The 13,739-nt window shown below is 40.2% G+C and overlaps 1 protein-coding gene across 1 annotated transcript in view; it reads left to right on the forward strand.

The window, feature by feature from the left end:
• Positions 1 to 13,739, forward strand: part of clstn2a (calsyntenin 2a) — a 162,636-nt gene that overhangs the window by 11,692 nt on the left and 137,205 nt on the right. The gene's annotated exons all lie outside the window — the stretch shown is intronic.

A 13,739-nucleotide genomic window follows, 5' to 3' on the forward strand; every position in this document is an offset into this window, starting at 1 on the left:
ACCATTTGCCTCATGCAGTGCAACACATCGTCGCATGGAGTCTACCAGATTGTCAATTGTGGCCTGTGGAATGTTGGTCCACTCCACTTCAATGGCTGTGCGAGGTTGTTGGATATTCGTGGGAACTGGTACACGCTGTCGTATACGCCGGTCAAGCACATCCCGAACATGCTCAATGGGTGACATGTCCGGTGAGTATGCTGGCCATGCAAGAACTGGGACATTCTCAGCTGCCATCTGCCCTGAACAATGTGAACCATGATTCATCCGTGAAGCGCACACCTCTCCAACGTGCCAGACGCCATCGAATGTGTCATGGTTGGCTGTGTGGCAGGCGGGCAAGCAGGAGTGGTGGATCCAAAATGCAGGACTCAGACACAGAAGTTCAACTTAAAGCGCAGCTTTATTGCTGGAAAACCTCTTACTAACTAAACTCACCAAAAGACAAACAAAAACGCTGGTGGACTAAAACACTGAAGCAGAAATACTGAACTGGAACTAGAGCTGGAAACAAAACACTGGTAACACGGAGGCAAAACACACACAGCTTGTTGAGGGTACGACGCAACACTGACTCAGAGAAACACAGGGACTAAATACACTGGGAAGTAACGAGGAGAATGAGACACAGAAGGAGGGCACAGCTGGGGGAAATTAGAACTGATGAGACAAGCAAAGCAGGACACATTCACATAAGACACGGACCTACAAAGTAAAACAGGAAGGATCACACAGAGACGCGAACTTGACACAGTGGAGACAGCAACTAAGAAAAACAGAGACATAAACCATAAGGCAGAGGACTCTAAGAACCGAGAGACACAGAGGGGAACTCAAACATGCAGACACAGACTTACACAGAACAGAGGGGACATAGAGAAACATGAAGGGCAAGGGATCGAAACTAGAAACTCACACCAAGTACAATAATACAAAAATCACAATGAACTAAAACGCTGGGTCAGGAGACCCAGGACCCTGACAGAATGTGAGCATTTGCCCACACAAGTCTGTTACGGCGACGAGCTGGAGTCAGGTCAAGACCCTGATGAGGACGACGGGCATGCAGTTGAGCGTCCCTGAGACGGTTTCTGACAATTTTTGCAGAAATTGTTTGGTTGTGCAAACCAATTGTTCCAGCAGCTGTCTGGGTGGCTGGTCTCAGACGATCTTGGAGGTGAACCTGGTGGATGTGGAGGTCCTGGGCTGGTGTGGTTACACGAGGTCTGCGGTTGTGAGGCCGGTTGGATGTGCTGCCATATTCTCTGAAACGCCTGTGGAGACGGCTTATGGTTGAGAAATGAACATTCAATGCACGGGCGACAGATCTGGTTGACATTCCTGCTGTCAGCATGCCAATTGCACGCTCCCTCATTGCTTGTGGCATCTGTGGCATTTTGCTGTGAGACAAAACTGCACATTCCAGGGTGGCCTTTTGTTGTGGGCAGTCTGAGGTACACCTGTGCACTACTCATGATGTCAGATCAGCATCCTGATGTGGCACACCTGTGAGGTGGGATGGATTATCTCAATATGGCAGATGTGCCCACTACAACACATTTGGACTGATTTGTGACCACTGTTTGGGAGGGATGGTTATATTGTGTATCTGGAATGAATTTTAGGTCTCTACGTCCATCCCATGGGGAATGGGAGCAGTAACAAAGGTGTTGCGTTTATATTTTTGTTGAGTGTATTTACTAAGGTTAGAGTCATTATGCATATCTTTATCTAACACGTGTGTTGTCTCTGTAATGGAAGAATTCATGGTTAAACTAGTATTGCGTTCTATTTCATTTAACAAGTTAATAAAAGTTAATAAGGCCGACTGGGACTCTTCCGTGTGGAGTTTGCATGTTCTCCCTGCGCCTGTGTGGTTTCTCTACGGGGACTCCGGCTTCTTCCCACAGTCCAAAGACATGCCTGTTAGGTTAATTTGTGTTTCTAAATTGGCTGTCGGTGTGAATGTGAGCGCAAATAGTTGTCTGTGTGTCTGGACAAACCCGGTAAATTAATGTACTAAGACACACCAGCAGGAATGTGCCATCCGGCAGTATTCATTATTGTCACGTAGTGGAGGTAGGTGGACTGCAGCTTACACATCATCTCTTTAGTATGATCATTCCTATTACAGGGAACAGGTGGTGTTTGTTCCATTGTTTATGTTTCTGAGGCATTGCAAAGCCCACTTTGTAATGCAGTGTTTGTGTATTATAGATATATGTATGTACTTGCATTATGGTGACTTGGCAAGTTCAAGCAGGCACACAGTGCAAACACAAATACATACAGAAAATGCGCTAACAGTGAGGAGGTGCAAATGAACACATAAAAGTTTTACAGGTTGAATCGAAGTAAACAGGGCTGTCTTTTATTGTGTTTACTGTATTTGCTGATTGACTCTGGAAACCCGGTCACAGGAAACTCTCTGTGTGCCAGAGGACAAAAAGACTGCACAGAGGAGAGTTGGGACTGTGTCTTGTTTTAGGTGCATGCTTTTGCTCCAACCAAATGAACACTTATTGGGGTTTGACAAACAAAAAATGGCACCTGGTGTTGGCACCTGGACACACACACACAAATTAATGATTCTGATTCTGCTAATAGGTTCGAGGCTATTTATCCACTAATGTTAGTTTTGGTTAATCAGAAGCACAAATATTTGGGTTTTTGACAATTCCTAGTTACTGTTTAACAAGAACATACATAATTACCTAATTTCATCACTCACTTAATAGTATGACGTATCCTCTGTTAATACACATGAAAGATGAAGTGTGGGCATAGGGTTTATTAGGCTGTTCTGATTTGTTCATTCTGCTGTTGGTTCACTTTCAAGCTCTCCTAACATTCAAACAGAAACTCCCTCTCAATGGAATAAGCAGAATTTTGTCACTCACCACTGTTGTGTCAGCACAGCAGCATTTCTCATCGAGTTTTAATTTTTACGTACTCTGTTACATTAGCATTTTCTGCTGTCATTTTATTCTTGGTTCACAGCTTTTGCCATTACAACTTTGTTCTCTGTCAGCAAAAAATCCCATTTCCCCTGCAGAATCAGCATTGTGTTTGCACACTCTGATAACGGTGCTTTATGTGTGTGTGTGTGCTTCCAACTTTTTAAAAGTCATCATTTTGAATCAATTTACAAAATGAAACAATAATTTTATTGTAAGAGGGTCTTATTTGCAGTTCACACACAGTAAGGCCTTTGTGTATGTGCTGTTAATTTGTTTTGATTGAAACGCAGTGAGGTGCTGGTGTGCTGTGTTGGCCGAAAGCATGTTCTGTTATAATTTTGTTATTTATAATCTTCCTCCTTTAGAGTTTAGTGCTTTTTGTAATATTGTTAAAGCTACTTAGTGAAGCTTAGGTTGTTGCAACAATTTACTCACGGGCTACTTTGTGAGGTATACCTGTTTAACTGCTCGTTAATGCAGATATTTAGTCAGCTAATCACATGGCACATGTTCATATGTACAAGATGACCTGCTGAAGTTCACACTGACCATCACAATGACGAAGAAAGGTGATTTAAGCGAAATTGAACATGGTACAGTTGTTGGTGCCAGATGGGCTGTCTGAATATTTCAGAAACTGCTGATCTACTGGGATTTTTCCACACAATCATCTCTAGGGTTTACAGAGGATAGACTAAAAAAGAGAAAATATCCTGGGTGAAAATGCTTTGTCAAATGGCCAGATCACACAGGGTGCCATTCAGTCAGCTAAGAAGAGGTAAAGAGTCTTGATTTCTGCTTTGATTTTGATGATAGGGTTAGAGTCTGACAATGAACTAACTGTACTCAAATGGCTACCACAGTCACCACATCTCAACCCAGTAGATGTGGATGTAGATTTGCATCCCATCCTGGATGCACAGCTGTCAAATCTACAGCCATGCTATCATGTCAATATAGACCAAAATCTGTGAGGAATATATCCGGCATCTTTTTGAATCTATGCCATGAAGAATTAAGACAGTTCTGTAGGCAAAAGTAGGCCCAACCTTGTACCAAAGTCTACCTTGGTAAAGCATCCAGTCAGTGTATAAGTACTATTTATACTATTTTCCGCTTCCCACCTCAATTTGTGAAATTTTCTGATAAAATCACAAAGCATATGTTTAGATTTATTTTATGTTTTCACGAAGAAACAAAATAATTCTTTGTTCGTGTTAAAAAAATATTTTTCTCCAGTCAAACTGAAGAAATGACTGTCTTGCAAAGAAAAAAGCCAGGCAAGAATTCACAATGAAAGTAAAGAATGTCTTCTATAGTCTACCTGACATAATCAACTCACGAGTGAACTGGCAGTAAAATGACAAAGCTTTGTGTGTGGATTTCTCACCCCTACACAGTATCTATAGCACTTTTCCTCTGCAATTATAGTCAGTTTTCTTTGCAAGCAGACAATAATGTCATAGTGTGAAAAATATCTGAGAATAAGGACATTCTTAAAGCCGTTGACCTCTTTGGTGTGCGGGAAACCTGCAGTTAGCTGAGACTGAAGAAGTCACTTGGATGAGTGATGAAACGTTTTTTTTCACTGAAAACACTATGTTCAGATGAACAGAATAAACTTTTTAGGATTTCCTTATTGAGCATGCATCAAGACATACTTGATAATAAACTCCTGAGACTTAATCACTGACCTTTCTCTAAAGTCAGAAGCGAGCTTTTCTCCTACGCAATATTGGTTGAGAAAATGAAACTCTTCAGCCAATAAAAACTTTATAGCAACACTTTAATTTTACAATTTATTGCAACATATTGAAATACGTTGGACATTTACTAAGCAGTAGGTTGACTGTGCACATTTCCATGATCAGTGTTCCAATTGTAAGTCTGTTATGTTGTTTTCAGCATCATTTTCCAAGCTGAAGTCGCTGCAGTTTCGAACCTGTACTAACACTTCATTACATATGACCAAAATAGACATTTAGAGAGAGCAGACTGGGGATTCTCTAAAGCAAATAAGGAGGTAGTTGTGGGGGATCAAAAGGTCACCGATAGAAAAACCAGAAGTAAGGTGTGTGAAAGTGAGGGCACTGACCACAGTGCATTCATTTGAGACTCTCTTCGCCCCTCTTCTCCTCTTCATGGCCACTCAACAGTTATACTTTATCCAAATTGCCTGGTCAAAATTTGGTTTTAAGATGCCATCAATAGTGTAAATGCAGCGATGCTTACAAGCTAGGCCTGTAAATGCTCTTTGCCTTAATTGGACTTGAAAAAGTTATTTGTCTGCCTTGTGCTTCGTACTTTACCCTGAGACTGTCTTCTGGTTAAGAAAACTCAACAGGTTGTTTGTGCAAGACCCTTATTACAGCCTCCAGGTGCATACATTTTAAAACTAAGCAACTGGAACAGGTTTGTGTCCATGTTCTTTTTTCACCTAAACCATAATCTTTTCATAACTAAGTATCTTTAGTGAATAAATGTAACAATCGGTGATTACATTTAAAAATAGTCCTCCGAGAGACTTGAACCAAAGTCTGCTGGATGGAAGTCACGTGTGTCGTCCCTTTTAGATTGAAAAGTAGTCATACTGGTAGCGCCAAAGATGAAACATCATACAATATTAAAGATCTGCGGTGTTTACTTCTCAAGGTGATGTTTGCCTCTCCGGCATCATTTCTTTATTTAGACAGCAGCCTAGAGGAGCAGTGTGGAAGGGGGAACACTAGTAATTGCTTGGAAAGTCTTGACAAAAATTCACAGACTTGGATTTACCAGCTCTTACAGACCTTGTTTACTAGTATCATTATATTCAGAGTCTTATTTTAGTCCCGTGCTGTTTTTTTTTCTGTCTTTGAGAAATGAGGTCAATTTTGTAGCTATGCTATGATTTAAGAAAAAAAAGGGGAGGAGGTGATGCTACCCTCTTCGTTATTGCAGAATATGTAATTCATCCCTGTTGTCAGATATTGATTTTTGGAGAAAAGTGATGATAAACAATGTTTTCTTTCCCACCCTGATCCCTGTGGTAGATTAAAACAAACTGCTGAGAGTAATATGACTTGGCTTAGTATTAAATTCTGAAAATGCCCTCCATGGTCTTCTGACTTATGACACTATGAAAGTGTAATACTCCAAATATATCGAAATCCCTCCTGAATCAACCTCACTACCCACATACTTTATGCTGAGGGGTGATGAAAACAAATGCCATGAAAAAAGTATTGGAGACTAAATAAAATTCCACATAAATATGGCTTTCCCGGCTTAGAATTACAGTTCAGATTGCCACTGGAAAGCAAAGTATTGAACTGTATATTATTAGAAGATGTCCAAAGGAGAACAAATAATGTTTAACATTCTTTGTCATTGCTTGCTGACATTTGCCGTATAGTCCTTTCAGTCCTCAGTCAATCCACATGTACAGCAGACTTGCTGAAATTGTCAAATAACAACAGACAAACTATTATTAAACTGTCCAAAGCTTGCAAAAGTCACCTCAACTGTCCTTCTGTGTATTGAACCTCCAGGCTTCCTTTCTTTCTTTGGTGTCTGCCCCCTGTGTTTTGAAAGAAGAAATGAAGGACAGCGATGCCTCAGAAAATACCAAAGAGAAGAAAAAGAATCAGACCAACAAAGACGAGGAGGCCTAAAAATGAGACAGTGCGGAGAGGATACAGAAGGCAAGGACAGATGAAAGGCGAGATGTTAGGAGAGAGGCAGAGATAAGCAAAGGAATGAAAAAAATGCGAGAATCATGACAGAAAGAGAAGGAAGATAAAGGGGGTAAGGCTGCATGGTGTGGCCATGTTTGCCATTGCCACTCATTGTTTGGCGGCGTGAGCAGTCTGTGGTTGGTACCAGGCCCCAGAGCGATTCATCATGATTATGTGCTGGTAGGCAGGTAATGTCACAGCAGGCAGGGCCAGGCACACCCGAGGTGGAGGCTGCCGCTATTTCTGAGCATCTGTCTTTTCCAGCCAGGATCTAGTTTGTCGCATCAGCCTGTGTTGTGTTTCTGCCGTGCCCCCTGGATGCCTTTTCTCTCTCTCTTTCACTTTCTGTTTTCTTTAATTCTCTTTGACTCGCACACACATCTGCTTCGTGGGCTGTTATAGTTGTTCTACAGGACCACATAGCAGATGTGCATGTGTTGCTTTTAGATTAACAAATGGACAGAATGTTTTGAGCTACTCTGTGCTGAGTAGCTCCCTAATCCTGTCTGGAGGAAGTAATTTAAACATACTTTTAAATGTTAGATTCTGCCTGCACCTGTTTGGCAATCACCTCCCCTCGTTTCATTCTCCCCTCCCTCTCTCTGCGTCTCGCTCTTTTTCGGTGACTTTCTATCTTGATACTTCTCGTATCGCTAAATTCTTCTGTGGCATTTGAAGTAATTTGAATTCCTAGCCTTGAAGATTTGCATCTCTTTTATGTTTCAGTCTTTACTTATCCCAGTCAGCCACCTTTTGCTTCTTCTAAAAACAGCCCGGCGTGCAGCGATGAACAGTAATGCTTGTTTGTTTAAGTGTTGGCAGTTTTGGGTATAATCCAGTCGGTGGTGGTTTTTAAGCTTGTGAAAGAAGTGCCACGTGCTTGTAACTTTTGTTTGTGTTTGCATGCTTGCAGTTTTTCATGTTCATCATACAGTTGTGGGTGTTGTTGGAGCAGAAAGACAAACACACTCACTCATACATAAACACAGTCTATGTTATGTATTCTTCTTGGCTTCCTGTACACCAAGTCTCTAATGCATTGTGTGGTGGCGGGGAAGTCTGAATGATTAATGGTCGAGTCTGTGGTGTGTCTGCTGAGGCTGCGACTACAACCAGTGTCATTCTCACTTGCTGCTGTCACTCCATGAATATTATATAGGTTAGGTCTTGCTTGCCTCAAAAATATGTCCACATCTGTTCGTCTACCACCAGTTGGACATGTTTTAAGGCAGTTTTAGGCAGTTGAGCCTTCACTAAGACAGGAAATTGCTTTAATAATAGTTTTGAAATATGGAAGAGAAGTTAAAAAAATCACTATAATATGGACTGGAGAGCTAAAAATACAGTGCAAGGATATTTTTAATAAAAATGGTATTAAAGTCAAGGGAGTCAGCACCTGATTTGTTGACATTTTGTGTGAAGGAAAAACTTAGACATGGACAACATGTTCTTGCACAGCACGGTAAGTTAAGTTATCATTGGTAATAGGGAGGTGATATGACCCAAAATTCATATCTCGATATTTTTTTAAGCCATAAGGTAAGAACAAAAAGAGAGTTCTTAGTCAAAGCTGTGTCCCAGATGTCACACAGGCACTTTTATTAACATACAGCGTAGATGTACATGAAAAAATTACTCAAAAATAAATTCTGAGCATTTATTAAATAATAATGTTCCATAAATAAAAGAAAACAATGTTGTTTTTGTGCATAACAAAAAGCTCACAATTGTGCAGTCAAAATGTAAACTAAAAGATGCTGAGTATAATAACAAAGACAGATTTCACAGCTGCTCTGTTCCCAAGTTCTACTGCGTGACTGACAGCCTGGAGTTTGAAATCCGCTTAGTAACCGTGTCTCTTAACAGGTGCCATTTATGGTCCCTGTACACACACAATACGGTAATATTACGTTGAAGCACAGTACGTATCACTCCGCGAGGCTCCTCTGTAGCCGTAATGCTCCGACAATCCATCAAGCGGCCAAAGTTGTACTAAAACATTTTTTGACAGATTGCTGAGCGCCGTGTACCACATAAAATCGGTTCGTGGTCATCAAGCACAACCAGAATTCATACATAAGGCGCACTGTCAACTTTTGAGAAAATTAAAGGATTTTAGGCCGTGCAGCCCCAGTGGGCTGCATGGCGTTAGCGTGGTTAGCTCGTTAGCACGGTTAGCTCGTTAACACGTTGACGCTGTCCAGCCCCACACACGGGGCGATCCGCGGTAACTCGTTAACGGAGATTTGCCGTGTCCATCTTGTCGTTGCCTGCAGGTGAAGCGACGGGGGAAGGGGAGTTCTGTTCAGTGAAGGAGAGGCGAGGCAGAGTAACGTTGCGTAGAGACAAAAGTGGATGAAAGAGAGGCAAACTTGCGGCTCCACAAGTAAAGTTATGACTTAACACAGGCTATGTTGATATAAACGATATTGTCACATCTTATATCTCGTATAAAAATATATCGATATTTTTTTTAAAACTCGATATATCGCCCAGTCCTAATTGGTAATGTTTGGTACAGATTTTTTTTTAGCCTTCATTGTTGTCTGTTTAAAGTGCACCTGGCTAATCAATGCAGGCTGCAAACCAGTTATTGTTTGATCCATATCTGACATCTGGCCTCTTCAGTTTTTGACTTTGTAACTCCCCTCAGCGACATAGCCAGGAACGTCATTATGAAACACTATGTGAAAGTCTTCTTTACAAGTAACTTGTATATGTATAGGTGTCCTTCACTGTAAGCTACCTATTAATATGCTGCAGTACTTTATTCACTATTGACTCATGAATTATTTCTGAAGATGGATCTGGCGTAGAACACAAGAAGGCTTAAAATAAGAGATGGAAATTACCACTTCATGTTGACTATGTGTGTTAAACCACTTGTCCAACCGGGGAGGTACTGTCAAAGTCATCATCTACTATAATCACTTAGTTGACAGTTTACATTACTGAAAAGTATTAGAGTGTCAGTGTGCTGCTATGTGCCTCCAGGTGCTCTGGAATATGATTACCTGTCTGTAGAGTTGCTTTGTCAGCAAAATCTTAGAGGGAAACGAAGCAGAACAACATTGAATTTTTTTTATGTCGTCACATCTTCCGCTTGGACAGCTTTTTAGCAGAATGTTTATATGTGCACTTCTCTCTTTGAAGTAGTAATACACAGTGAAAGCCGGTGTTGTTTTGCTTTTTTAGATAATACTGGCTTCCCAAATGGTATTCCCAGGCAGTCTCCCATCCAAGTACTAACCAAGCCCAGCCCTGCTTAGCTTCCGAGATCAGACGAGGTCGGGCGTGCTCAGGGTGGTATGTACCCCGCCTCTCGCCCTACGACAGCTGGGATAGGCTCCAGCGCCCCCCGCGACCCTGAAAAGGATAAGCGGAAGCGAATGGATGGATGGATGGCTTCCCAAATGTTCATATTTTTTCCTTGTCTTTGGACAGCTAAACACATAAACAGAAAAATTAAGGCTCTGTGATAATGATGACTTAGATTCTATACTTAACAACCATAATCAGCACCTTTGAACCAGCCCTGCGCTGCCTTGGTGCCTACACTGCTCTTCATTTGGCTCTTTCTACATTATTTTGTCAAGTGTATGTAAGTCAACTAAAACCATTGTCTACAAAGTAACTGAAAGACAAGGTTTTATGTTGAAAGAAACCATAAATAACATAGCACTTCCTAATTCACTAACTTTACACCATTACACGCTTTCCTCCTTGTCATTTTCTTCACTCTTCAGCTCCTTAAAGTCCTTCTTCCATCTTCAAAACAAACTCTCTTCACTGGTTAGTACATTTCCATCTCTGTCCTTAATCATCCTAACCTGCTGCACATCCTTTTCTATTCACTATAAGCCTTTTCCTTTGCCACTTTGTATTCTTTCCTCCATCTGAGGATGCATTTACCACTTTCTTGGTGGTATTGCTCAGGACTTCAGCTGTCATTTGGTAACACTTCCCTACCACCCAGAACCTGTCTAAACTGTCTGTGAGACATTCTTCCTTCTTCAACTCCCACAATTTAGCCCTAGCTTCTACCCTCACTTGCTTCCTTTTGATGATTTCCATATTCTCCCCAGACACCACTTTACAGTCTTGTATTGCTTTCAGATTGCACCTACTGCACAAGATATAGTTCACCTGTGTGCATCTTCCTCCAATCTTATATGTCACCCTATGTCCATCTGCTTTAAGGATATGCTCATCATGGCAATTTCCATTTTACAAAATCCACCAACATCTGCCCTTTTGCACCTGTGTTGGCCAACAGCACAACAGACAGTATTTGTGAGACATTCTTGAAAACTTGGGCACCGAAAAAAGCAACATAATGGAGCAATAAAAAATTAAATAAAAACAATAAATCTGAAGCCTACATATTTTATTGAAAGACCGCAGGTAGAGTAAGTCATTTTTTATCAGGCTTTGTTTTGATCACAAATATATGCCTGCTTTTTGAGTGACTTTATATTGTTTTTCCTGAATAAACCAAGAAGCTATTGGAAGAAAAGAAGTTTTTGGCTTATGAAACAACATCTGCGAAGAATGTATTAATTATTTCTTTATTATTTAGACTCTACAAAGGTAATATTTTAGAATAAATATGAGTAAAATTATATCTATGTCCATGACTTGTAATTTTGCATTAAAAACCATTCAATGTTATGATGGTTAAGCTGACTCCAGAACAGTTTTGTTCTTTTACCATCCCATTAGTTCAAATTACCAATCTGGTTTAAAGCATATATGTCTTTCTTCTACATGTAATAGCCTTGTATTTCCTGATTTATCCTTAAATGCATCTTTAAAAAAATAACTGATCTGGTTTACATTATATGTAACTTTTAAAACTCCAATATCAGTCATCTTTGTTCATCCATGAACTTTCTCTGAGGTCTTTCCCAGATGCCTGAAAGCTACATCTTTAACACTCACTGTCCAATATATCCATTATCCCTCCTCTGCACATGTGCAAATCATTTGAGCATTGCTTCTCTAGCTTTGTCTTCAAAATGCTCAACCTGAGCTGTCTCTCTGATATATTCATGTCTAATCCTATCCCTCCTGGTCAGCCAAGCTCCGCCTCCTATCTCTCTGTCAGAGCAACTGTCTCCAAACCATACATCATAGCAGGCGTCACTGCTGTCTTCAATTTCATTAAAGGGTAAATGAGTTAACATTACATCATTACAGTAAATGTATGATTTTAAGGGTAAAATGTTGCATATTTAATCTCATAGATGAAAAGAATAGGTTAGCTATAGTCCAATTAAAAAAAACTGCAATCTAAACTAAAATGGGATGTAGTTGAGTATTAAAAACAATTCTTGTTATGTGTTTTCCAAGCATGTTCCCGCAATCATAAAAGTTGTGCGAGGTCAAAGAAATGTTGAAGAAAAAAAATGCAAACGAGGCTAAGTGATTGTGTAATAAAACAGCAGATTTTAAACAAAGAAAGAAATCCATTCTAACAGTCACAACAATGAAATGAAAAGGTCATAAGACTGATATTGGTCCATCACGTTCCTGTCCACTTATGTCGACAATTCTGAAAAGTAAAGGCCTTACTCAATCAAGCAAAGACTGGTGATGGACGCCTTGGTAACGTGTATATCCCAACTAGTTGGCAAGTGGTTGCAGGAGGTTGCGTGCTTTCACTGAGGAAAAACTTGTTAACTACTTGCAAAATGTGACAAGTGTGACAAAGTGTGCAAAATTGGAAGCTGAGACGGTTCACCTTCAAAGTTAAAGTTTCAAAAGGTACAACTTTTACTTTGCAGTTGACTAGTCTTGATAACTTTTCCTGACTGGTTAGTTTGAATTTGTTTCCTGAAAAATCTGTATTGTTCATGTAAGTTACAGCTTGTGACCAAAGCAATCACCTAGAGCTTTTTAGTGCAGCATCCACTTTGCAACAATTTTACCCAGCCATAGCAAGCTACCACTCTCAAACTGGTCACGGAAAACATATTTTTCCATCCTGACCAGAAGTTGTCAGGGGGTTGCCAACCAGTCTTGATGCCTGTGTGATTGAGACCTAAGATTAACATAATATGTTAGGCTTTGGATCTATCTCTTTCCCCTCTTAAAGATGGGTTCAGTGTATCTGACACTAAAGCAAATAAATAGGAATCATCAAAATAGCTTTTTTTTTGCATTTAGATAATTCAACCAGCTCTTATCACAGTTGCCACTTAGATGCTTCCAGGTCATTTGACTCAGGAATCTTCCTAAGCTAAAAAGAATATTCAGCCTCAGTCCCAGTGTTGAAATGTATGAATTAATCATGCCCACAAGATTCCTGTACACGTCTAGTTTATCACTTTGGAATATTTGGAAGTCATCCATAGCCTTCTCTTCAAGCAAAGAACATAAAAAGGTCTAAGCTTATCAGAGTTTTTAATAGATGAAGCACATTTGCCTTAAGTGCCTTAAAACTGATTAGCTATTCATCGTGCTTCACCCCTGTTAAGGCTTCAAACCCCAAGCTACATATCACTAATGCAAAACAGTGCGAGAGGGTGATCAAATTCAGGAATGGTAAAAACTGAAACATCTTTCAAGTCCTAATTTGAGCAGATGCTGAATGAAAAACATTGTCACCCCACTGCTTTTATGTCCATAAACACAGTAAGAAAATACAGAGCATCCTTCCTTTCACTGATAATGGCACCATTTTATTTCAAGCAGTTAATGGGCTATTTGGACATGGGAGTTGTTGTGGAGCATTGAAAGGAAACAGCTGTGATTACCTTGATCATAGTCATTTAACTGAATATTATCAGGCTTTTTTTCTCTGTGAGTACCATGTCAACAAGAGACATTTACTGAACCTGTTCCTTCTAATACTCAGGTTAAAGGGGTGACAGTTTTCACAAAATTTGTTTATAGTGTCTTAAATATTGCCGTTGTTTATACCTATGTCTTTAAACGCCCTTGTGTATTATCGGAAAGCATGGTGTCCGTCTCACAGTAATAAACAACTTATAATCGGTGTCATACTCTCCCGTACATACTCATCTTCCTCTTTATATATTTAAATTCACAAGGCCATTTT

The sequence above is a fragment of the Aulonocara sp. 'chitande type north' Nkhata Bay genome, linkage group LG18 (genome assembly GCF_057382095.1).
Source record: "Aulonocara sp. 'chitande type north' Nkhata Bay isolate Kocher_YH1m ecotype deep benthic linkage group LG18, A_spYH_male_GT1.1, whole genome shotgun sequence".
Classification (NCBI taxonomy): domain Eukaryota; kingdom Metazoa; phylum Chordata; class Actinopteri; order Cichliformes; family Cichlidae; genus Aulonocara; species Aulonocara sp. 'chitande type north' Nkhata Bay.